This window comes from Lithobates pipiens, unplaced genomic scaffold, assembly GCF_037356315.1.
Source record: "Lithobates pipiens isolate NorthernLeopardFrog02 unplaced genomic scaffold, aLitPip1_a1.2 Scaffold_28, whole genome shotgun sequence".
NCBI lineage: Eukaryota > Metazoa > Chordata > Amphibia > Anura > Ranidae > Lithobates > Lithobates pipiens.
Window position 1 is genome coordinate 139,873,949 of NW_027507789.1, and position 26,289 is coordinate 139,900,237.

General features: G+C 44.1%; 1 protein-coding gene across 2 annotated transcripts in view; it reads right to left on the reverse strand.

The window, feature by feature from the left end:
• The window catches only part of LOC143935621 (lysosomal alpha-glucosidase-like), a 205,676-nt gene extending 181,371 nt beyond the window's left edge, over nt 1–24,305 (reverse strand). The window contains exon 1 of one of the 2 annotated variants that reach the window (XM_077459616.1): nt 24,157–24,305. The gene's annotated coding sequence lies outside the window, so the exon portion shown is untranslated. The remainder of the gene's footprint in view (nt 1–24,156) is intronic. The other variant, XM_077459617.1, reaches the window with a different exon arrangement.
• Nucleotides 24,306–26,289: the final 1,984 nt, after the last annotated feature.

Consider the following 26,289-nt stretch of genomic DNA (forward strand, 5'->3'; position numbering starts at 1 on the left):
ATCTGTCTGGCGTGTTCCTTGGCCACACTTTTCAGATATTTATTTGTAAAAAAAAATTGGAATCCATTTATCATTTTCCTTTCACTTTACAATTATATGACCAGGGGCGGACTGACAACTCATGGGGCCCCCAGGCAATAGGAGATTATGGGGCTCCTGGGCAATAGGAGAAGATTATGGGGCCCCTGGGCAATAGGAGATTATGGGGCCCCAGGCAATAGAAGATTATGGGGACACACAGTATACACACACACATACGGTATATACACACACAGACACCCAATATACACACACAGAATACGCATACACACAAATTTACTGGAGAGGCGGGGTAGCTATAATCTTGGATTTTTTTTTTAAAAACACAGATTTTTACATACTGTCCCTGGTTTTATTGAGGCTGGCAAACCTGATGGGGCCCCTTAGTGGCATGGGGCATGGTCAGTCCGCCCCTGTATGTGACACACTTTGTGTTGGTCTATCACATAAAATCCCAATAAAATAAATTTATATTTTTGGTTGTAACGTGACAAAATGTGGAAAATTTCCAGGGGTATGAATACTTTTCAAGGCACTGTAAGTTATTTTTTGTTGTATTTTTATATCAGCTGTACCCTTTGAACCCCCAAAGAAGCTCAACTTGTAAAATGCATTGGGAAAGCATGGCTTCCCCATATTTCATCTTCACTAATGTACTATTGGTTAAATGTAACCTATATGCTTATAGGCATGGGAATGTGTATTTCCAAATGTTCACCCTAATATGTTTTAACCTTTTTTGAGGTTATTTGCCTGCTTTTTAATCTTATGACTCTGGAATAAACTTTACAATTTTATATATCTCTGTTTTTCTTTTCTGAAAGTAGCTGCATTAGCACCTTTAAAGTTTCATTACTCAATTTCCTTTGTTTGATATGCAAATACTCCTATATTTCCTCCTTGGAGGATTACAATGTACAGTCATCTAATCCTATTCATATTTTTCTTCCTAGTCTTCAGAAACAATATATGTAACATATTAATCAGACCTTTATTTTTAAGTGGAACTCCAGGCAATCAGGTAAATACACAACTGAAATATTTATATATGAACCGATACCTGCCAAAAGGATTTGTAAATTCTGTTCAGCAATGCTACTACTTTTGCTGCTTTCTGGATGACCACCCTGCTAACTGGACAGATGTGATGAGGTTGATTCATTGTCTAATAAACATCTAAAGCCATTTCCATAAATGCAGCATGTACTTATTGTCATTATGGTGTTATTTTATGCGCATGAGTCCGTAGTAATATTGGGCTTGTAATTGCTGTCTGTCAATAGTGTAAATGTATTATTTATGTTTATTTTGTGTGTGATATATATATATATATAAATATAAATATAAATATATATATATATATATATATATATATATTATTATTTTTTTTTTTTTTTTTATTACATTGCTTATCTGTCTGCCTGCATTCCATTCTATAGTGAACAGCAGATTACATATTAATGTAAGGAGATCAGTGAAATATAAAATCTGATCTCACTGGTTGCTGCCCTTTGCACATTGATCCCTACTATTAAATAAGACTCATATGTCTAGGACCAGTATAAACTGGAGGCTAGAGTGTGAAGTACGAAAAAAATCACATGCTCATCATTTTTAGATGAGATGAGTGTGATATTCTGCATAGAGTAACATGATTATACCAGTATGTCACCAAAGGTATGCTCAAACATGGAGCTCTCTCTTGCTCCTGGATAACAGAAAATGATGAGAACTGCTGAAGCCCAGCCTGTGTTAAATTTTTTATGAAGTTCTTTAGATGGGAGAGGGGCAGTGCATGAAAATGTAATGTTGGGCTTAGGAGCAAAGCACTATGTGCAAGGAGAGAGAAATACCACCGCTCTAAGCAAATCCAGAAAACACAGAGATAACTACTCTAGGTAGAAAGAGATCCGGGAGCCATAGCATGCAGGCCATCCAGAGTCTCCTAATTACCTACATTATGTGCAAGGAGGCATACCCCTAACCTGATCCACTTCCTTTGGACTTTCCTGAAATTTAAACAAAATCTTGGGTCCTACTCCCTGTTCCTGTGTTCCATAACCCGATTCTGCACTCGCAGTTCAGCTATCTTGAAGCCTATTAGAGCCTGTGGCTCTAATTAGGTGCTTCAAAAACACCCCCCCCCCCCCCGCTGTAAATCAGGCGCCTGGTCCAGCCGCCTGAATAGGGGGTGGCAGCGGCAGACATGGATAGATTCATGCTATAAGTGAATCTATCCATTGGTCATAGAGGGGGTGGCTGGAGAGAGGGGGCGGTGCACATATGGATGCACAGACACTGGTAAACAGTCTCTAATCCCATAATTGCCAATATAAAAAAAAATATCCAAGCACACTGTTTTTGCTGTGCATTCTGCAGGCCATTGCTGGCAGAGAATGTACTTTAATTAATGGTGGAGCATTTGTTGAAAAAGGGTGTGGTTCTACAAAAGGCACATTGTTAACATATTGTACAATTTATATTAACATATTGCATATATAAGATAATTTATCATAATAAGACAAGAGACAAAGCCAAAAGGTATTGTTCATTAGTAAAATGATTGATGTATTTGTTTAGCTAGCTACAGTCTGTGTGTACATTGTATTTAAAGTGTGTCACTGTAACAGCTATTGCAGAGAAAACAGTGATAAACCCCAATTACACTGCAAACATATTTGGAATAAAAGATTTAGAAAGTATAATTTGACACTGAGGGGTTGATTTACTAAAGGCAAATAGACTGTGCAGTTACACTCTGCAAGTGCAGTTACTCCAAAGCTTAGTACATGACGTAAGGCTTCACATTACAAGCAGTTCCCAATCACGTGCAAGGAAAATAGAAAAAAAATAATTTTGCTTGCAGATGATTGGATGATGGAAGTCATCAGAGGTTCTGCTCATTCACTAACCTCTATAGCAACTGCTTTTTGCAAAGTGCACAGTCTTTTTGCCTTTAGTAAATTAATCCCTGATGAGATTTTCTGCTGATTTTTTTCCTTCAGATTTACCAAAACCATGTAGTGCAAGGGCCTGCCTGATTGCATACAAAGTGAAACATTCCACAATTGAGAGCCTCACAGACACGTCTAAACCTAAAAAATCATGTTAAAAAAATGAAACAGAATATGGATAGAGAGCTTAAACTTATGCCTTATACACACAACAAGAATATCAAACTAATGATTGTCCGTTTTTTTTTTGCATGCTAGTGTAGCACCCCCTGTGCAGCACATACATTTCGTTGGGCTTTTTTTGTAGCCATAACAGTTAGGGTTAATTTATTTAGGGTTAGTTGGCAGAGCTCTAATGGCTAAGTCTCTGTCACCTCCCCTTGGCTTCTAGAACTGCTGGAGATTTCTAGAACTTAGAGAGGGGAGGGGCAGAGATGCCTAATTATTTATGGAGTCTCCTCCAATCTCTGGGTGAGAATGGCCCAGAAGGTGGAGATATAGCCTCAGCTGGGCTTAGCTTAGCCACACTGGGGGCCATTGGGACCTGCTCAGCTAGTACAAAAAAAAGATAAATTCCCCCAGGGGATTTGATGCAGCACATAGATCAAACAAATGCCAAATGTGCTATAAAACTGTAGTTTTATTATTCCAAAGGTTAAATTCAACATTAGTTTAACTGCTTGCCACCCGCCCACTGTCAAATGATGGCGGGGAGGTGCAGCTCATGTTGCTAGGACACGGCGCGACCCCAATCTGTGTAAAGTGGCACGTCATGTTAACATGTTAACAAGGAGATGCCGGTAATTGGCTCTCCTTGCCTCACACTAACAGAGTGTGAGAAGAGGAGAGCCGATCAGCAGTATCTCCTCACAGGGGGACATCTAGGGATGTAATCAGGGCACTGATCATCAGTGCCCTGATTACAATAAAGAAATAAAGTGTAACAATACAGTGCCCACCAATGGCAGCATACAGTGCCCACCAATGCCAGCATACAGTGCCCACCAGTGGAAGCAATCGGTACCCACCACTGCCCACAAGTGCCACAAATCAGTGCCCATTAGCCATGCCTGTCAGTGCTGGCAATCAGTGCTGCCTATCAGTGCTGCCTATCAATGCCCATCACTGCTGTCCATCAATGCCCATCAGTGTTGCGCACCAGTGCCACCCATCAATGCCCATCAGTGCCCATCTGTACTGCCTATTCATGCCACCTATCAGTGACCACCAGTGCCCCCTATTAGTGCCCATCAGTGCCACCTAACAGTACCCATCAGTGCCGCCTATCAGTGCTCATCAGTGCCACCTATCAGTGCTCCTAAGTGTGGCATATTTGTGCCTCCTCATTAGTGCCACCTCATCAGTGTCCATAAGTGCCACCTCATCAATGCCCACCAGTTCAGCCTATCACTGCCCATTAGGGCTGCCTCATCAGCACACATCATTGAAGGTGAAAAATGACTTAGTTACAAAATTTACTGACAGAAAAAAAGTAAAAAAAAATTATTTTTCCAAAATACTTTGTCTTTTTTTTTTGTAAAAAATAAAAAACCCAGCAGTGATTAAATACCACCAAAAGAGAGCTCTTTGTGTGAAGAAAATTATAAAAACTTTGTTTGGGTACAGTGTAGCATGACCGTGCAATTGTTATTCAATTGCGACAGCGCTGAAAGCTGAAAAATGGCTTGGGCAGGAAGAGGGTGTTAATGCCTGGTAGGCAATTGGTTAAAATATGAGCTCTGGTTACATTGCAACTCCAGTATGACAATGATACGCTGATACAGGCAGGTATTGACTTGTATTCAGGAATTCCCTCAATGTTGATCCCGTCAATAGATACTCCAACGCGATTGGATCAAACAATTTGTAATCTTCATTGGGGGGGATTAGCTTATCTAAGTTTAAGAACACATGGTTTCAATATTGGAACACATGAATGCATTAATATAAAGAAACGTTCATGATGCATTGGTACATTCCCACAGGATATAATTACCTTCAGTCAATAGGTAACGGAGTTCAGAACCAGAGTAACTAAAACAAGATCCAGTACGTCTCTAAAGTTGTTTTGGACTCTCGAACACTACTTGCGCACAGGAAACTATGTGTAATGTAGTGAGGGAAAGCATGGAAGACACACCAGCAGCAGATGAACCCCAGGGATGATCATAGGTACAGATACCAATCAAGTCATTCAAAAGCTGCAAGCGAGTGGCCTATTGAAAACTCTGCCAGATACCACTAACTACTCATTCGTTATTGTAATGTTAAATAATTGCACAAACCAATTGACTCCTCCATCATGGGGCTTTTTGCAATGGCAGGTGTCCCTACTTGGGGAACTGCCATCAACAATAAATATGTATCAATGGGTGTAAGGCTGACACAGATCTCAGCTATGATAAATATATTAGAATACATGTGAACAGGAACCCCCAAGCAGATACGTTTATCAGTAATCTATAAGACTCAGCAAAAACGAATAAGATGGAAATATGTATGTGGGGAGGTACCTTTAAAGGTATAGGCTGCTTGTCTTTCCCCAAAGAAATCCCACATAGGAGGCAAAATTGTATTTGCCGATCATTTGTTTGGTGCTTCTGTTGTTGGTGGGACAAAAAAGGTAGCATGCCCTCAGGGGGCGCTGCATGCACCAACTGAAATTGGAAAAATATATACAAAATTGTAATATCCATCCAAAGGGCATTTGGGAATATGATACTCATAAAATGACAAAATCCACAGGGGTAAAGAGAGAACAAGAGGGGGGGTTACAAAAAAAATGTAGGGAACTTACAGAGAATAGATCACCAGCTTGCTACTAAATAAACTTGTATACCTGCCAGTTAGGGCTAATTCAGAGCCCATATTAGTCAGTATTATATCACTCATATACGCATCTGATTGGGTGATCTATATGAGAGGAATCTGCTCCAGGTGTGGCGTGGCATGCCTCCACGTGGTCCCCCCGTCTTCCGGGAAGAAGGCCTGTTCAGCAGTCACCACATGAGCTACAGGATTTTTCAAAGGAACTGAGTAGCTTCAACCACTACACCCCAGCGCCTATAGCCAGGTGCAATACCCCGCCAGCTATCTAGAGAGGGGCAGCTTAGAACCACTTAAAGCCAGCATAACTACCCTACACCTCTTGCTTGGAAAATGTAAAGAGAAGCCAGGTGCCTTGGCATTTTTCCACAGATGGAAAGCACATACATTCTGTGTTTTGAGCAATTTTCTTTGTCAGTTGAGCTGATCCATCTATCCTATGAGAGGCTAATCATGTGATTTCTGGTAGCAGAAATCGTTCCAAGTTACACTCAACTACAGTTCTGGGTATCCCATATCGATCCCCTAATAAACCAAAAACAAATAACGCACCCTGGACTGTTTTCTTATTACTGAGAGAATGCAGAAAATTTCTGTTCCTGGCTGTGCATTTGAGGGGGACCCAAAAAATCCAGCAGCTTCTAAGGGGATAGCGTTACACTGGTCCCAATAGGTTACCAAAGTCACAAAAACTCTCGTATGACAGCATACAACTTCGGATGTGATGCAATGTAGTGTATTGTTTCATTTCTGAGCATGCGTAGTCTTGGTCACACAATTAATTTTTTTCTTGGACAAATACCACAATAATTACACAAAAATTGTTTGTTATGTTATCGTACGAGAAAAAATTTTGTGCTTTTCCTTTCGCATGAACTGTCATGTCAGCTCTTGAAAGCTGTCCACTAACAATCAGATTATCAGATGATCGCTCCGAAAGCAGTATTTTTCATTCGACTTTCTCATGACGTGTACTAGACTTTAGTCTGGTATTAAAAGGACCTTCATTTAAAATAGTCAAAAACCATTTGGCAACCAACAACTGTTGAGGCAAAAAACGGTCAGTACAATTACATGTAAAACACATTTACAGCAGTCAGAAGGAAGAAAAAAAACTCTTGCATTATCAATGAGAAAAAATAATTGGTGTTTACTGGATGAAAGGTGGGGTATTGGTGTTCAGTTGGGTTAAAGGGGAACACTTGGTGCACAGTGGGGAGTAAGAATGTGGCAGTGCACTCAGCAGTGGTAGCAGGGGGCCATTGGTCTCCAGTGTGGGGTCAGGGTGGAAACTAGAGCTCAGTGGTGGTAGTAGGGGGCATTGGTCTCCAGTGTGGGGTCAGGGTGGAAACTAGAGCTCAGTGGTGGTAGTAGGGGGCATTGGTCTCCAGTGTGGGGTCAGGGTGGAAACTAGAGCTCAGTGGTGGTAGTAGGGGGCATTGGTCCTCAGTAGGGGTCATTAAAGGTGGGCATTATTGCTTAGTGAGGGGGGAAGGTTTTATTTGATTTTGCTTTTTCTCATTTGTGGAATTGCAGAAAACCCTCATAAGGACAGGCCGGCAGTGACAATTCATCACTCTCTGCGGTTACTTTTTAAACACAAAAGCCAACACTAACCACATCCAAAATTTTGGGTTGTCCCCAAAAAAGTAATAAAGGGGAAATCTAATGGGAACACTAGTCTTGGTGACCTGGGGGTCCACAAGAATGCCCTCATTTTGTAGGCATTTCCTCTCACTTCCTGTTTGGCTATGGGACAGAAAGTGAAGGAAAATCTCTGCAATGAGCAGATAGCAAAAATAAATCTGCTAGGGGTTATAACCCTCCCTTGCTCTATCCAAATTGAAAAATAAAGTTTTGCCTATAGTTCTACTTTAAGTATGTACTCTTAGGCTTCATGCACACTGTGAAGGTAAAAGTTTTTCCGCCTACAGGAGTATTCAGCATGAAAAACTCGGTAAAAAGCCACATTTTTGCATGTGCGTTCCGACGTCTGGCATTATTGCATTCGATTGGCCGCATTAGAAAATTTCCGGCCATTAGAAAGCATTAAAGCGCGAGCGTGAGGTATCACCCTGCCACTGCTGGCATCCTCGGCTCGTGGAGCTCCGTAGAAGCGGCGTCACGTGACGGAACAAACGTGATAATGTGAAATGCTAAGTGGCCTATTGCACCTTCAATCCACGCCAGTTTTTTATCACCTGTACCCTCTCTCCACCTATTATTCCTCCGTGGAGCCACACACTGGCTAGGTTGTCTTCAACCAATATAGCCTTTGTTGCTGTTTTTTTCTTATGAAATACATTATGATGAAATTTCATCCGACAACCTACCAATGTGTCACTCAGCGGTGTCCGGACATTTCTTAACTGTTTTATGTTATGTCTTGTGTTAGTGTTTATGCTTGGTGTGATATTCATTACGGTGATTTGTGGTCGGCCAAATTCTGTGTTGTGTTTTTTCTTGACATTGGCCTTTGCCTACCCCAAATTTGTCTTAGGCCGCGTACACACGGGCGGATTGTCTGCCCAACTTAGTCCGCTGAAACGTGTTTCAGCGGACAATCCGCTCGTGTGTGGGCTTCAGCGGACTTTTTCAGCGGACAGTCTGACGGACTAAGTCTTTCGGAATTTCCGTAATTTTGTCCGTCCAAACTTGGTTTTGTCCGTCCAAACTTGGTTTCAGCGGACAGTCCGCTCGTGTGTAGGCAAGTTGGACGGACTAAGTATGGTGCATGCTCAGAAAGGATTTACATGGCCGAAGGTTGCATTGCAGTGTATTGGACGTAGTTTTTCTAGTCCCGTCGTACGTGCTGTACACGTCATCGCGCAAGCTTTCAACGTACTGTCTGTTCATCGTGTGTGGTCAAGTCCGTTCATTCAAATGTTGGACGGACTGTCCGTCGGATTGTCTGACGAACTTAGTTGGGCAGACAATCTGCCCGTGTGTACGCGGCCTTATGCATACTATAATACATTTTCAATTTTTACTCTAATATGATTTATTTGTGCAGCTCTAAGTAACTCTTTTCCGGTGTCTTTCATCTGGCCTCTTTTTGTATGATATATGCTTTTAGTTACCCCTACAGCACCCTACACAGTGAATGATCTATTCATTACTTGAAGTGGATAATACATGCTAAGCCCTCCCCTTTGTTTCTCTTTAGAAAAGAAAGCAGAAAATAAAAGAATAGAGTAAAACAGAACAAAATAGAATAGAAAATAAAATGGAATAGGCTAGAATATAATAGAAACAAATAGAATAGAATAACATAGAAAATAACCATCTTCTGAAATTTTAATAGAATAATTTTGAATACATAAGAAAAAAAAATAGAAAAGAACAGAATAGAAAAAAAGAATAAAATAGACTATAATAGAATACAAAAGAATAGACTTAAAAAAAAATAGAATATAATATTAACATTTCTCAAAACTCAAATTGAATACAATAGAAAATAACAGCATAGAATAGAAAATAACAGAATACTATAGAAAAAAAAGAAAATAGCGTATAACAATCTTCGAATTTTGAATAGGATAGATTTGAATAGAAAATAATAGAATATAATAAAATAGTAAAGAATAGAATAGAAAATAGGATAAACAAAAAAGACTGTAAATAAAAAAAACAATAGAATTAAATATAACCATTTACCAAAAATTCTAATAGAATCAGTTCAAATTTGAATAGAATAGAAAAGAATAGATTAGAATAGGAATATGGTTATATTCATTCCATTCTGTTTTTTTCTATACTATTGTGTTATTTTCTATTCTATTCTACTCTATTCTATTCAAATTGGAGAATATGGTTAGAATCTTTCTATTTTATTCTATTCCTTTCCATTCTATTCCATTCTATTTTGTTCCGCAATAGCAGGAGATTTTTGACCGGCTCTCTATGGAGTGTGTTCACATATGTCCGCTGCGGCTCCGGTGCAAATTTGTGCGTCTTTTGGTCCGTTTCAGGTCCGAATTCAGACCAAATTTCGGGCTGAAATCGGACCTGAAACAGTGAACGAGGAGGCACCGGACCCCTGCTGTAAGCCACACGTGAAGATCGTGTGAATCCAGCCTAAGGGTCCGTTCACACAGGGGCAACTTGGGATCCGACTTCAAGTCGCCCCAAGTCGCCTCAGGTCGGACAACATTTAAAAACCAATGTAAGTGAATGAGAGCTGTCTTAATGCACACTACTGAAGTCGCTCCGACTTCAAAAGAAGTTCCTGTACTACTTGAATCCGACTTGTAGGCGACCGGTACCCATTGATTTCAATGGAGGTCGCCTCCAAGTCGGATTTCTGTCTATACGGAGGCGACTTTGACAGAATTATTAGCTCTGAAGGGGGAACTCCACGCCAAATTTCTGAAAAAAAATTGGCGTGGGTTCCCCCTCCGAGAGCATACCAGGCCCTTAGGTCTGGTATGGATTCCAAGGGGAACCCCCTACGCCGAAAAAACGGCGTGGGGGTCCCCCCAGATCCACACCAGACCCTTATCCGAGCACGCTACCCGGCCGGCCAGGAAAGGGGGCCCCCTCCTGAGCCGTACCAGGCCGCGTGCCCTCAACATGGGGGGGTGCCTTGGGGGAGGGGGGGCGTGCGGCCCCCCACCCCAAAGCACCTTGTCCCCATGTCGATAAAGACAAGGGCCTCTTCCCGACAACCCTGGCCGTTGGTTGTCGGGGTCTGCGGGTGGGGGGCTTATCGGAATCCGGGAGCCCCCTTTAATAAGGGGGCCCCCGGATACCGGCCCCCCACCCTATGTGAATGAGTATGGGGTACAATGTACCCCTACCCATTCACCTGTGAAAAAAAGTACAAAAAAACACAACACAGGGAAAAAATATTTTATTGCACAGCTCCGGGGGTCTTCCGTCTTCGGGGGTCTTCTCGCCGGACTCCTCCGCTATCTTCTTGTAGCTCTTTTGCTAGCGGAGGAGTCCGGCTTTCTTCCTCGCCGCCGGCCTCTTCTCCCGACTTCGGGGGTCTTGTCCCCTTCTTCGGTTCTTCTGCCGGGCCACCGCGCCTTCTTATAGCTCTTTTACAGGCGGTGGCACGGTCTTCTGTCGCCGCCGCCTTCCGTTCTTCTCCTTCTTCTTCTCCTGGAGATGTTGACTCGACGAGCTCTCCAGCCGCAATGCCAGGGACGCGCTACGCTGCCACTTATATAGGGACAATGGGGCGGTGTCACATGGGTTGATGTCACATGGGTTGGTCACATGGGTTGATGTCACATGGTGACCCCGTCCCCTTACCATGTGACATCAATTAAAGGGGGCTCCCGGATTCCGATAAGCCCCCCGCCCGCAGACCCCGACAACCAACGGCCAGGGTTGTCGGGAAGAGGCCCTTGTCCTCATCGACATGGGGACAAGGTGCTTTGGGGTGGGGGGGCCGCACGCCCCCCCCTCCCCCAAGGCACCCCCCATGTTGAGGGCACGCGGCCTGGTACGCCGCCCGCTCGTCCCCACCCCCTTTCCTGGCCGGCTGGGTAGCGTGCTCGGATAAGGGTCTGGTGTGGATCTGGGGGGACCCCTACGCCGTTTTTTCGGCGTAGGGGGTTCCCCTTGGAATCCATACCAGACCTAAGGGCCTGGTATGCTCTCGGAGGGGGAACCCACGCCAAATTTTTTTCAGAAATTTGGCGTGGAGTTCCCCCTTGAGCGCATTCTCTGCTTGGCCACGGCAAAAGTCGCCTGGCCTGGGGCGACTTGTAAGTCGTCCCAAGTCAGGTTGAAGTCATCACAAGTCGTGTTGAAGTCGTCCCAAGTCGCGCTGTGATCTTAACTCAAGTTGTGTCCAAGTTGCCTCACTCAAGTCGCCTACAAGTCGTGTTGCCCCTGTGTGAACGGACCCTAAAGATTTAATAGGAATATATAGAGTAATTTATTATGAATCAGAATTGTAACATTGTTAAAACATAAATTGTTAAACAGTTTAGGATAACTAAAAAAAATATGATGAATTCCTCTGGGTTATAAAAAAATACGTTAACTTATAGAAATAGAATTTAAAACTGTTTAAAAATTATTGGTCAGGTACAACCTTGTAAATATGGAAGCAGATTCTTTCAGTGTTTTTTACTCCTGTCTGTCTCCCAAATTAGGCAATTTCCCCTCATTTCCTGCTGTGTCTAATAACTGTCAAATGCTAAAACTCAAATACAAGCCTTGGCTTTAGGCAAATCAACCACAAAACCTGTGTAACTTATAAACATCACTATAGGGATGCATTGACATCCTTGGTAGTGTTATAACTCAAATTATATTAACTACTATTATCAATTTGGCATGACTAAATGTTTTCATGTGGCTTGTAGAGTCCAGTGTAGTGTTGCTCCTCTTCATGCAGTGACAGTCCACTCTACACAGTGTCAGCACCTTTCTAGGCAGTGATAGTCCATGCAACAACAGGCCTTGCTACACAGTGACAGGCTTCACTATGCAGGGACAGTCCTCTTTAGGCACTGACGGCCCTCTCTATGCATTGACAGTGTCAGGACCTGGATCGCCTGCTGGTGGCACTGTGGTTTCCAGAGCAGAAGGATGCAGTCACAGTGGCCACCAGCAGATGTCCCCGATGAGCCAGCAGATCCCAGGAATTAGGTGTCACCTGATGCTGGCTGCTGGGAAGGTATGTAACCCCTCCCCTGATTTTGCATCTGCCTGCCTTAGACCTTACATGGGTCAAATTTTGAAAGAAATTTCTTTTGAAAATCTTATCTAAAAATGTTTGTTCAAGTTTTGGGCTGCAGTGGTCTTGCTATTATGTTGCTGGGGGGGGGGGGGCACACCAGGTGATACCCTCCAGAGGGGTAACACTGGGGCCACCGCCTACTGCTACACACTGTACTATATTGCTTCTGCTTGCAGAGCTGCAGCGGAGTGGTGCAAGCAGGGCACCAAGCCATGTAGGGGAAGGCCCTGTAACGCTCCCCCTTTTTAAGCTGTCCCTCTGGGATCTCCAATATCTCCGGAGGCAGTTGGTGGGCAGAGCTGGGGGTGTCGCCGCCTCCACTTCTCCCACAGACTGCTTCACTCTGGCTGATCCCCGAAGGTGAAAAAGGTGATAACACAGAAGCCCCCGGGTGTCTTCTTCTCCGGGCATTCTGTAAGTTACTGCACACTACATAGAGTCCTAACCTGCCCTATACCAACCCAGCCTGCCCTCTGCCATCCCAGCCTGGCACTATATCACCCTAGTTAACCCTATATCACCCCAGCCTGCCCTATACAACCCTATACTATCATTTACAGGGGTCTTTTGGGGGTGCGCCCATGATCATGCACTGCCTACAGGGCGCTGGGCAGGATAGACAGGAGGGGGGGTGACACCATATTTTGTCCCACCAGGTGACACCAACCCTAGTGATGCCACTGGTGGGCTGCAGAAACAGCCGATTTTCTTGCGGCCATTGAATTTGAGTAATCAGACATGTTGGAATTTTTTTGAAAAACAAATTATTTTCTAATCAATGATGGGAGAATCATGTGAGAAATGTAATCAAAAAATAAATGTGCTATCTCTTTAAATTGAAAGTATGGAAGTCTCTACCATTGTCTTTATTGGGACCTATTAATCTTTTCAAAATGAAAATTATACCAAAATGTATGTACTTATTTAGGCATTCCCCCCAGTGGCTTCCTATGTCCTTTTTTTTTTTACAAAATGAAACCAACTTTTTCATCTTTTCTATGGGGATAAAAGAAGCCCAGGTATAAATTAACTAGCCTGATGCGCCCTTGTGAACAGGGAGTACTAGCATTTCTGGATTTATATAAATACTTTTTAGCCACTCAGTTGGTTACGGCCATACGGTGGCTGAATCCTGAGATTATATATATATATATATATATATATATATATATAAAACCCCTCTACCCGACCACCTCACACCGATATATCCTCCGCAGAAGGGCACGCACAGGCAGAATCATGTACCTGCATGTTGCACTTCAAGAGGCGGCGGTGGCGCATTTGCCCACGGGAAGCTCCTTGAGTCGGGTCACGGGTCCCATGGATTGATCGCCGTGGGGGTACCCGCGATCGCCTCATGGAGAGGAAGAACGGGGAGATGCTAAAGTAAACAAGCATCTCCCTGTTCTGCCTAGCAAAGTGACACGGATCTCTGCTCCTTGTGATTGGAGCAGAGATCAGTGATGTGTAAAACACAGCCATGCCCCCCACAGTTAGAAACACCTCCCTATGACACACTTAACCCCTACACTGCCACCTAGTGGTTAACCTCTTCACTGCCAGTGTCATTTACACAGGAATCAGTGCATTTCTATAGCACTAATTGCTGTATAAATGACAATGGTCCCAAAAATGTGTCAAAAATGTCCGATGTGTCCACCACAATGTCGCAGTCACGATAAAAATTGCTGATCGCCACCATTTAAAAAATATATATATATTAATAAAATGCCATAAAACTATCCCCTATTTTGTAAACGCTATAACTTTTGCGCAAACCAATCAGTAATCGATTATTGCAATTTTTTTGCCAAAAATATGTAGAAGAATACGTACTAAACAGGAAAAAAAATAGTTTTTTTATATATTTTTGGGGGATATTTATTATAGCAAAAAGTAAAAAATAATGTGTTTTTTTCAAAATTGTCGCTCTTTTTTGTTTATAGCGCAAAAAAAACGCAGAGGTGATCAAATACCACCAAAAGAAAGTTCCATTTGTGGGAAAAAGGACGTCAATTTTGTTTGGGAGCCATGTCGCATGACTGCGCAATTGTCAGTTAAAGCGACGCAGTGCCGAATTGCAAAAAGTGCTCTGATCAGGAAGGGGGTAAATTCTTCTAAGTGGTTAAAGTGACTCGTGGCTATAATGAATTGTCAGTCCCGGCAAAAGTCATTTTTTAAAAAACGGCATGGGATTCCCCCACAGTCCATTACCGGACACTTCAGTCCTCCCATGGTGGAATCCCATGCTGTTTTTTTCAATGACTTTTATGTGTATTGCGGACTGACAATTCATTATAGCCACGAGTACTTTTACATTACCTTTTTTCCTTTAGAAATGTAATTTTGCTCTCGGACTCTTCTAAACACGGGAAACATGTGCCACTTTACAGGCATACTATAGACACCCCCCAGGTACGATATTTAAAGGAATATTTCACTTTCATTGTTTCACTTTAGGCTGGGTTCACACCGCTGCGGGGGGAGAACCGGATGTGATTCGCACAGCAAATCACATCCGATCTCCGTAGCGCTGCGAGTTCAGCCATACAGATAGTATGGCTGAACTCGCAGCGGTCCCGCAGCAAACTCGCACGGGACCCTTTTTTGGGTCCGCAACGGAATCGGATCGCATGGGGGTTCACACCATGCGATCCGATTCCTGTGCGAGTCGGCAGATCGCACTGCGATATGCCGACGGATCTGGGGGTGTCATTAACATAACATTGACACCCCCAGCCGTCCGCATAGGGCAGTGTGAACTGCCGGCGGGAGGTATGCGATGCGGGAAAACGCCGCGGATTCGCGGCGTTCCCGCATCGCAGCAATGTGAACCTAGCCTTAAGCATTATTAAAATCACTGCTCCTGAAAAAAACTGACGTTTTTTAAAAATGTTTTTGCATTAATACATGTGCCCTGGCGCAGGACCCAGGTCCCCAAACACTTTTTATGACAATACCAAGCATATAAGCCTTAAAAATTAGCAATTTTGATTTCTCCCATAGACTTTTAAAGGGTGTTCTGCGTCTTTCAAATTTGCCCAGAACACCCCAAATTGTTCGCTATTCGGCGAACAGACGAACACCCGATGCTCGTCTCGAACATCGTGCTTATCCCTACTGGCGATGTGGAGCGATCCAGGGGGATGTTACACATATTTTTTGGACCTGCCCATATATAGCTATTTTTTGGGTGGAAGTGGTGGATTTATTGAATTCTATCACCTCTGCTCCTTTACCGGTTTCTGTCTGTGTGTCTGTCTGTTTATTGGGATTGGTAGAGACTATTCTTCCTACAGTGTCAGAGTGAGTGTTTGCTAATATAATATTATTTTACGCAAGACAAGCTATTGCGGTGCATTGGAAGAAATTTCGGTCCCCTACGCTTTCGCATTAGAAACAATTGGTAAATAATAATCTTCCATTGTATAGAGAGGTTGTCCTAGTAAATATGATAACGTGTGGGCAAAGTGGCTGGACAAACCTTATACAGCATCAATTACTCATGGGAGCCATTGTTTATAATATGCGCGTTCCCAAATGAGAAATGTATGGGGTCATCGGGAAAAGAATTCCCCTTTGGATTAATAATTGTTATAGCGGATTTTGAAACTGATGTATTTTATTTCTGGTGCAATGTGTATGATGTCTTGCATTGTTTGGTTTTGTTTGTTTGTTGAAATGTAATAAAAAGATTTATAAAAAAAAAATGTGCAAGAAAAGAACATTACCGTAAAGAAAAAGAGATTCCCAAGCACGAAAATTATTTTCTGTAGCAACATTAGGTGAAATTGAAGGCTTGGTTGGTCGAATTTCGAAATCAATGATAGCACCATGGGATCACAAAATTTCAGATTTTCAAAACAAAAATTCTTATGAAATTCGACCATGTACAGCCAGTCTTATCCTGTAACCTGTTAATCCACCTCTGCTCCCCTTGTCCATAGTCCATTACTGGTTATGCCCTGTTTATCCGTGCTTTCCCTTTGCTTATATACATTCTAGTATAGTTAGTGTGCTAGTTAGGTTTTCTGTCTCTTGATTTATATATAATGTCCACATATAGTTTCAAGTTTGCCTAGTATACTATTTGCTGTTGGATGGAGTTATGTTTCACAATTAATAAATCTTACTTTAATCTTACTCCGTCTGACTCCAGTTTCCAAAATACAGCTGCACTGATCTGGATTTGGTCATCCCTGCTGCCACTGCATACCTGCACTCAGTATTTCTCACAGACAGTATCCTCTATGCAGCGTCAGTCCTCTCTAGAAAGTAAAATCTCTCTCTACTCAGTGACAACCCTCTGCTGCAGTAACAGCCCTTGCTAACACAGAGACAGTCCTCTCTAGGCAGTGTTGTCCTGTCTACGCAGTGACAGCTTTCTCTGTGCAGTGACAGTCCTCTCTATGCACTTATAGTCCCCTCTAGGTAGTGACAGATCTCTCTAGGCCATGGATAGCAAACCTTGGCACCCCAGATGTTTTGAAACTACATTTCCCATGATGCTCAACTACACTGCAGAGTGCATGGGCATCATGGGAAATGTAGTTCCAAAACATCTGGGGTGCCAAGGTTTGCCATCACTGCTCTAGGCAGTCTTACCACTCTCTGTGCACTGTCATTCCTCTCAATGAAGTGACAGTCCTTTCTATGCAGTGATAGCACTCTCTAGACCAGTGTTTCTCAACCTTTTTTTCCTTCGAGGTATTGTGCTGAGTATTAAAACATGCGCTGGAAGCTTCTTGTATACAGCAGAAAATCTTTACTTTCATGGAGGATATCTTTATCATGGCTTTACATCATGTAGACAGAAAGAGAACACAAACGAGTGCATTGAGCATAGATAGACAATACATCCACTTATATCATAGAATATCAGAACTATACACTAGAACACCACAGTGCCACCTTCTGCATAGACAGGTATAAAGCATACATTATTTACAGTTTATTAACAACTTTACATTACATGCTGTTGTTCTTTTTCAACACCCCTTCTCAAAAGCACATGCTTTGTCAAATTATATTCAGCTTCTTCTGAGAAATAACTATGACGTTATTTCAACAAAGGCTTGGTGAGTACATCAGTAGTCATCTCCTCTGATGGGCAGTAATGAAAGTCAATAACACCTTGCTCTTGATTGTCCCTCAGTAGATGATACTTGACGTTGATGTATTTGGTCCTAGGATTGACCCTTTCCAATTGAGTACAATTTATATATACCTGGTTGTCTTTAAAAGTGGGAATTGGTTTTGACATGTCTATCCCAATGTGCACAAAGTTGCCGAATCCATATCGCTTCTTGACATGCGTGTGCCACTGCAATGTGCTCTGATTCAGTTGAAGATGGAGCGACAGTTACTTACTTTCGACTAGATCAACTTGTGGTTCCTTCTCCGTACTGGAACATGAATCCACTTGTGGATTTGTGGTCTGTGTAGTCTCCGGCCCAATCAGCATCCACATATCCAACCAGTTTTGGACGTGATGTTGCTGGTAACCATAACTTCATTTGAATTATTCCTTTGAGGTATTGCATCACTCTTTTTTGATTGTGTTCCAGTCACTCTGACAAGCAGCTGAAACTTTCCTGCATAGTATGCCCACTGCTCCGGCTATGTCTGGTCTTGTGATACAAAAGTAAAGTTGCATGTAGTCAGCGTACGAGTGGAAGCAGAGGTCTGATAATCTGATGATTTTGAGGAATGGGCGGATGTAAATGTTGAAGAGCACTGGCGACAAGGGCAATCCTTGAGGGACCCTACAAGAGACTGCCCGGGTTTCAGAGGTGAATTCTCCTAGTTTCACTGTCTGTGACCGATTTCCTAGGAAGGATGCGAACCATTGAGGATCTGAGCCTGTGACTCCTGCTACTTCTGTGAGGTGGCTGAGTAGAGTATTGTGGTCCACTGTATCAAACGCTGCACTGAGGTCCATGATTCTCTGTCATCTGCTGCTTCGAGGGTGTCGTCTCATATCTTGAGGAGTGCGATTTCTGCTTCATGGCCTGGGCAGAAGCCTGATTGAAGCGGGTCCAGGAGTTTGTGTGTATCCAGGTGGTGTTGTTTCTGTTGTACTACTGCTTTCTCCATGATCTTAGAGATGGTGTTGAGGCTTGTTATCAGCCTGCGGTGGTTTGGGTCCTGAGGGTCGAGGTTAGGTTTCTTTAGCAGGGGTTTGACAATGCCTTGTTTGAGGGCGCCTGGAACAATCCCTTCTTTAAACGACTGATTTATGAGGTGCGTTATAGTGGGAGCCACGATGTCGGAACATTCTTTCAGGAGTTTTGTGGGGATGATGTCAATTGGTGATGTACTGTCTCAAAGGTTTTTGATGATGTTTTTAGTGGTCCGCGGTAATTGGGGTCAGAGAAAACATCGGCGGTTGTGGGATGTTGGTGTGGATATCTTCTTTTTTCTTTTGTTGACTGAGGTTGGCTGTTTTTTTCTGATGAAGTGTTTTTCCTGATGGTTTTGATTTTGTTGATGAAAAGATCTGATAACTCATTGCAGAAGTCTTGGGTTTCGTTTGCCGGGGGCTCTAAGCATACTGGGTTCATCAATTGAGCGACTATTTTAAAAAGTTCCCGAGGGCGGTTTAGGGTCGTTGAGATCACATTTGAGAAATTATCCTTTTTAGCTTTGAAGATTGCTTTGTGATAATTCTCCATGAGTCCTTTGTAGTTTGTGTGGCTTTCCTCGGTAGGATTTCTTCTCCATGTTCTTTCCACTCTTCTGCGTTCTTGCTTTAGTAAAGAGAGGGAGCCATTAAACCATCCCGAGTTTTTTCTCCTGATGAGTGTCCTGCGTTTTGGAGCTCTTTATGCAATGTCAGTCCTGTGTAGTAACAGTCTTCACTCTGTACAGTATTTTTTGTGTATGAAGTTGTTTTATTTCTATCATTAACTATCTTAGGCAAACATAGGCTAAGGCTCGGTTCACACAGGGGCGACTAGGGGCGACACGACTTTGGGAAGGCAACTTGGAGACGACTTGTGAATGATTGACAGCGCGACTTGGCACTACTTAACAGCGCGACTTGGGGCGACTTACAAGTCGCCCCAGGCCAGGCGACTTTTGCCGTGGCCAATCAGAGAATGAGCTCTGAAGGGGGAACTCCACGCCAAATTTCTGAAAAAAATTTGGCGTGGGTTCCCCCTCCGAGAGCATACCAGGCCCTTAGGTCTGGTATGGATTCCAAGGGGAACCCCCTACGCCGAAAAAACGGCGTGGGGGCCCCCCCAGATCCACACCAGACCCTTATCCGAGCACGCTACCCGGCCGGCCAGGAAAGGGGGGGGACGAGCGGGCGCCCCCCCTCCTGAGCCGTACCAGGCCGCGTGCCCTCAACATGGGGGGTGCCTTGTCCCCATGTTGATGAGGACAAGGGCCTCTTCCCGACAACCCTGGCCGTTGGTTGTCGGGGTCTGCGGGCGGGGGGCTTATCGGAATCTGGGAGCCCCCTTTAATAAGGGGGCCCCCGGATACCGGCCCCCCACCCTATGTGAATGAGTATGGGGTACAATGTACCCCTACCCATTCACCTGTAAAATAAAAGTACAAAAAAAACACAACACACCAGATAAAATACTTTATTGCACAGCTCCGGGGGTCTTCCGTCTTCAGGGATCTTCTCGCCGGACTCCTCCGCTATCTTCTTGTAGCTCTTTTGCTAGCGGAGGAGTCCGGCTTTCTTCCTCACCGCCGGCCTCTTCTTCCGACTTCGGGGGTCTTGTTACCCTCTTCGGTTCTTCTGCCGGGCCACCGCGCCTTCTTATAGCTCTTTTACAGGCGGTGGCCCGGTCTTCTGTCGCCGCCGTCGCCGCCTTCCGTTCTTCTTCTTCTCCAGGAGATGTTGACTCAACGCTCTCTCCGGCCGGAATGCCAGGGACGCGCTGCGCTGCCACTTATATAGGGACAAGGGGCAGTGTCACATGGGTTGATGTCACATGGGTTGGTCACATGGGTTGATGTCACATGGTAAGGGGGCGGGGTCACCATGTGACATCAACCCATGTGACCAACCCATGTGACATCAACCCATGTGACACTGCCCCTTGTCCCTATATAAGTGGCAGCGCAGCGCGTCCCTGGCATTCCGGCCGGAGAGAGCGTCGAGTCAACATCTCCTGGAGAAGAAGAAGAAGAAGAAGAACGGAAGGCGGCAACGGCGGCAACGGCGGCGACAGAAGACCGGGCCACCGACTGTAAAAGAGCTATAAGAAGGCGCGGTGGCCCGGCAGAAGAACCGAAGAGGGGGACAAGACCCCCGAAGTCGGAAGAAGAGGCCGGCGGCGAGGAAGAAAGCCGGACTCCTCCGCTAGCAAAAGAGCTACAAGAAGATAGCGGAGGAGTCCGGCGAGAAGACCCCCGAAGACGGAAGACCCACGGAGCTGTGCAATAAAGTATTTTATCTGGTGTGTTGTGTTTTTTTTGTACTTTTATTTTACAGGTGAATGGGTAGGGGTACATTGTACCCCATACTCATTCACATAGGGTGGGGGGCCGGTATCCGGGGGCCCCCTTATTAAAGGGGGCTCCCAAATTCCGATAAGCCCCCCGCCCGCAGACCCCGACAACCAACGGCCAGGGTTGTCGGGAAGAGGCCCTTGTCCTCATCAACATGGGGACAAGGTGCTTTGGGGTGGGGGGGCCGCACGCCCCCCCTCCCCCAAGGCACCCCCCCATGTTGAAGGCACGCGGCCTGGTACGGCTCAGGAGGGGGGGGCTCCCGCTCGTCCCCACCCCCTTCCTGGCCGGCCGGGTAGCGTGCTCGGATAAGGGTCTGGTGTGGATCTGGGGGGGACCCCCACGCCGTTTTTTCGGCGTAGGGGGTTCCCCTTGGAATCCATACCAGACCTAAGGGCCTGGTATGCTCTCAGGGGGGGAACCCACGCCAAAAATTTGGCGTGGAGTTCCCCCGTCAGAGCTAGTAATTCTGTCAAAGTCTCCTCCGTATAGACAGAGATCTGACTTGGAGGCGACCTCCATTGAAATCAATGGGTACAAGTCGCCTACAAGTCGGATTGAAGTAGTACAGGAACTTCTTTTGAAGTCGGAGGCGACTTCAGTAGCGTGCATTAAGACGGCTCTCATTCACTTACATTGATTTTTAAATGTTGTCCGACCTGAGGCGACTAGGGGCGACCTTAAGTCGGATCGCAGTCACCCCTGTGTGAACCGAGCCTAATACAGTGGGTTTTTTGAAAAGGATGTTCAGTAATAAAGATGTATATGCAGCAATCCTGTCTATAAGCAACTGTGTAAATAAGCTATGTAAATATTTGTTGAATTATATTTACAAGATATTTTTAACACTTGCAGAGCAGGTAATTAAAGAGGAATTCCTGGCAACAAATGAGTAGAATCAGTAATCTTTTTATTCAGCAGGTGCTACAACTGTGCTGAAGTCAGTAAGATCATCAAAAGTCAAATTCTGTTTAGATATAAGATGGCAACACTGGTTCTGACCTGTGAAATTCCCATATTGGAACAGCAGCAGCAGTACAGCTACAAACAGCTACACACTGTGCAGATCGAAGCTGTATTGATATGGGAATCAGATCTCAGCTTTGTGCTGTGTGGGGAGGAAGGGATCTGCTGAGTGCCCTGCCAGCAGTGATCCTGTCCTTTTCTCTCCTGGCCACGATCTTCTCCCTGCTGACCCCTGCACACTGCCATGCTGACCCCTGTATACTGCCCTGCTGCTCCTCTTTTCCCTGTCCTTGTGATCCCTGTCCTCCGCCCTGCTGACCCCATGTCCTCTACCCTGCTGATCCCATCATCTGCTTTGCTGACCCCTATAATCCACCCTACTGACCATCTGCACATTGACCTACTGACTTTTGTACACTCCCCTGCTAGCCTCCTGTCCTCTGCCCTGCTGACCCTTATTCTCTGTCTCACTGAACCCCTGTACACTACCCTACTGACTCTTGTATACTCCATTACTGACCCACTGCACACTGCTCTGCTGCCCCCTTGTCCTCTGCCCTGCTAAGCCATGTACACTGCCCTACAAGCTCCTGAGCCTATCACATGCCCTGCTGACTCCCTGTACAGTGTCTTACAGCCTTTTATTATACTACCCTGAATACCTCACACCCTTTGCCCCCTAACATTTTTTACTTCACTTCTATATCAGACATGTTAGATCCAGCTCATGTTACAATATATAATAAGCTGACCTTGCATTTTAGTGCAAGGTCCACTTTAAAGTACTAAATTCAGTGTTGCTGGTGAGGTACAATCAGGTGACACCATTAGGAGCTAATTTTATAGCCAAAAATGCAGATTTTTAGCATGTGTGTAAAAAATAAAACAAAATTCTCCAGAGGAGAAGTAGTTAAAGTCTTTCTAAAAGTCTGTTTAAAACTACCCTGTCCACAGGATGACAACGCTACTATGATTTTACTACAGAATGAACATCGTTGTCATCCTCTAGCAAGTCAAATTAACAAACCTGCTGTCAGGATTAAAGGATAAGTTCACTTTAAAATAAATAAATGCAGGTAAAAAAACCTGTAAAGCATTACACCAATGATCAGCAGATCTAAGGTCTCCTGCAGATCTGCAGATCTGTCAGTGTATCTGTGTGCCCAGACATCCCGTACGGGCAAGCAGATATACCGATACAGATAGGAAGATCAATGAATTACCACGGCACCATAGTAGTAAGAACTACAAGCCTACCTCCGAAAAGGATGATGGGACAAAGTTCTCTGTATGAATGATGTGGCCTTGTGGATGTTGATTTCAAAAAGTGACAGCTAGTATGGGGGACTTCTCCCCGGACTGCTCTCTCAGGGAGGGGGGGGGGGGGGAATCGGGCAGCGGCTGCAGTATCGGGAACATGTTACATTTTCCACCCTAAAAACGCATGATACATATAACATGTTCCCAAAGGTGAACTTATCCTTTAGGCTGGATTCACACATATGCATTTTTAGTGCTTTTTGTATTTTGCACTACAGTCCATTTAAGATGGTTTCCTATGGAACACGTTCTGTAGTGCAAATCTGCAAAATGCAAAAAGCACAAAAAATGCATAGGTGTGAATCCACCTTAATGCTAATGACAGGCTGCATTGTCTATGTCATTCATACTTTTACTCATAGTTCCATTGTAGTCTCAAATCCTAAAAAACACAGTATTTTCCTAGAAAATATGCAATTCATCATTGATTTTAAAATTTCAGCAACATTTCTTAACAGTCAATGAGTTTTCCTGTTAGCAGTTATCTACTACTAAAATTAATCTACACATTATACACATTTTATGTATTGGTGTAGCTGCATTTTTCACTTTATAGTTTACAGATTGTAAATCAAAAAGTCTGAAATAGAATATTTTATAGTAAAATTGTATTGATTTAAATCCCCTGCTCTAGTATAATGTATGTATCTTTGAATATAATTCCATTCAATTTATCTATTTACAAGAATGATCATTGAGCAGCATGGGGTACACAACAACCCAATCATTAAACTCTCCATAAAGCAGACTGCAATGACACCTCTACATATAATTTAAAGATAACAACTCTGCCATGGAATCAATAATTGTGGACTTAAAAATGCGTTTATACATTTTCTGCTTCTTATAAATTGATTGTAAATTCCAAAGATTACTCACCACTGCGATGAGTGTGTTCTGTCTCCTACAGCCAGGTAAAGTATCATGTGACAGCTCACTAAGGAAGACCAGGGCACAGAGCACTCCACTTATGTAACTCTATGTGCATCTGCTCTGCCCTCTTTAAAATACAGAAAGGTGGACCTATGATTACTATGCATTATCTATATATCAACTTGTGATTGTTCTTCCTATCAACCAAACAGGTCCTTGAAACAATCCATGAACTCTATTTTGTCAGTATAACTGTATGCTGGTTCATAAACATTATCATTTCTGATTATTCAGTTCTGAATTTTCATGAGCTTCAGGAGGCAGAATGCTTTGTTAGTTTCTTAAAGTGTAAGTTCACCTTCAGCAACATTTTTCAAAAATCCCCCAATGCAATTCCACATCCTCTGAATAGTACTGTATATACTAGGGGTGACCAATATAGTTTTTTCAGAGCTGATACTGATTTTACATCGACCTTTCAGGCCAATATCAGCAGGGCCGTCTTTAATATTGATTAGACCCTGGGCAAACATTTTCTTAGGGCCCCCCTCCCCCATGCAATTTCGCTCTCCACCTTCTCTGAGACATACAATAAATAGCAGCTACACTTAACATCAGTTTACTGTATCAGATCAGGCAGCTATTGCGATTGGTTGCCAGAGGTTACAGAATATCATTACTGCTTACTGACTGGTTGCTAGAGGTTACAGCACACATTAAGGCTCCCTGATTAGTTGCTAGAGGTTACAGCACATTTCTGCTTGTTGATTGGCTGCTAGAGATTGCTGTACAGTAATACTGCTCACTGGTCGCTATAGGTTACAGCACATCATCTCCTCACTGCAGGGGGGCATGATATACTTATGAATGCTGCCTTTATTTACATATCAATGCAGTTGGCCTCAGCTATTTATATATGCATGTCACTGCTATTTACATATGAATGCCAGCATTTACGTGTAAACACAGGGTCTGCAGGTGAGTCATCTGTACACAACAATAGGGCAGAGCTGGGCAGCATTAGTAGCAGCACAGGACTAAAACTTCAAGGGGCAAGGGAATGTAAACTGGGATAGTTGGCAAGTATGAGGCAGCTGCTTTGGGCCCCACAACAATGACAGGGCCCAGGGCAGCTGCCCCTTTTGCCCTGCCTTAAAGACGGCCCTGAATATCAGGTGCTGATATTCTGTACATTAGTGTCACCTGCCACCCAGATGCAGCGTGTTGTCACTTGCCACCAGATGCAGCATGTTACTTGCTGTCACCTGCCACCCAGACACAGCGTGTCACTTGCCACCAGATGCAGCATGTTACTTGCTGTCACCTGCCACACAGACACAGTGAGTCACTTGCCACCAGATGCAGCATGTCACTTGCTGCCATCACCTGCCACCCAGATACAGCGTGTCACTTGCCACCAGATGCAGCATGTCACTTGCTACTGTCAACTGCCATCCAAATGCAGCGTGTTACTTGTCACTTGCAGCGTGTCACTTGCCACTGTCTCCTGCCACCCAGATGCAGCGTGTCACTTGCCACTGTCTCCTGCCACCCAGATGCAGCGTGTCACTTGCCACTGTCTCCTCCTAACCAGATGGAGCGTGTCACTTACCACTGTCACCTGCCACCCAGATGCACATAGTTGGCAACATTGCAAAAAAAATAAAATTCCAGGACACCTTTTTGGCTGTAGCAGGAGTTGTATTATAATTTTTAAAAAAGGGGGTGGGGCATGGGTTTGTAGGCGTGGCGTAGGAAAAGTTGAAAGAGTGGCGTGCGAAGCGCGCCCGTTCCGAAAAAGGGGCATGGTTTCTGCAAATAGTGGGTGTGGCTTAAATAGGCGGGGCTCACAGGGGTGTAGTTAGAGTATGAGATGAATGTGGGATGGAGAGGGAAAGGGGGGGAGGGATGGAGGGACAGCAGCCCCAGATCCTACACCACAATAGCAAAATGTGTTTTCCAGAGTTTGACAATCAGCAGATAAAGATACTCCAAATACCTGGTGTTAGCGCTTCAATCATCCCGGCGCCATGATTGTTATGGTGTCAGGATGATTGAAGCGCATTATTTCTATTATTACATTGTAATATAAAATGAAATCATTCAACTCACCATAATACAGAATCAGTGGAAGCCATG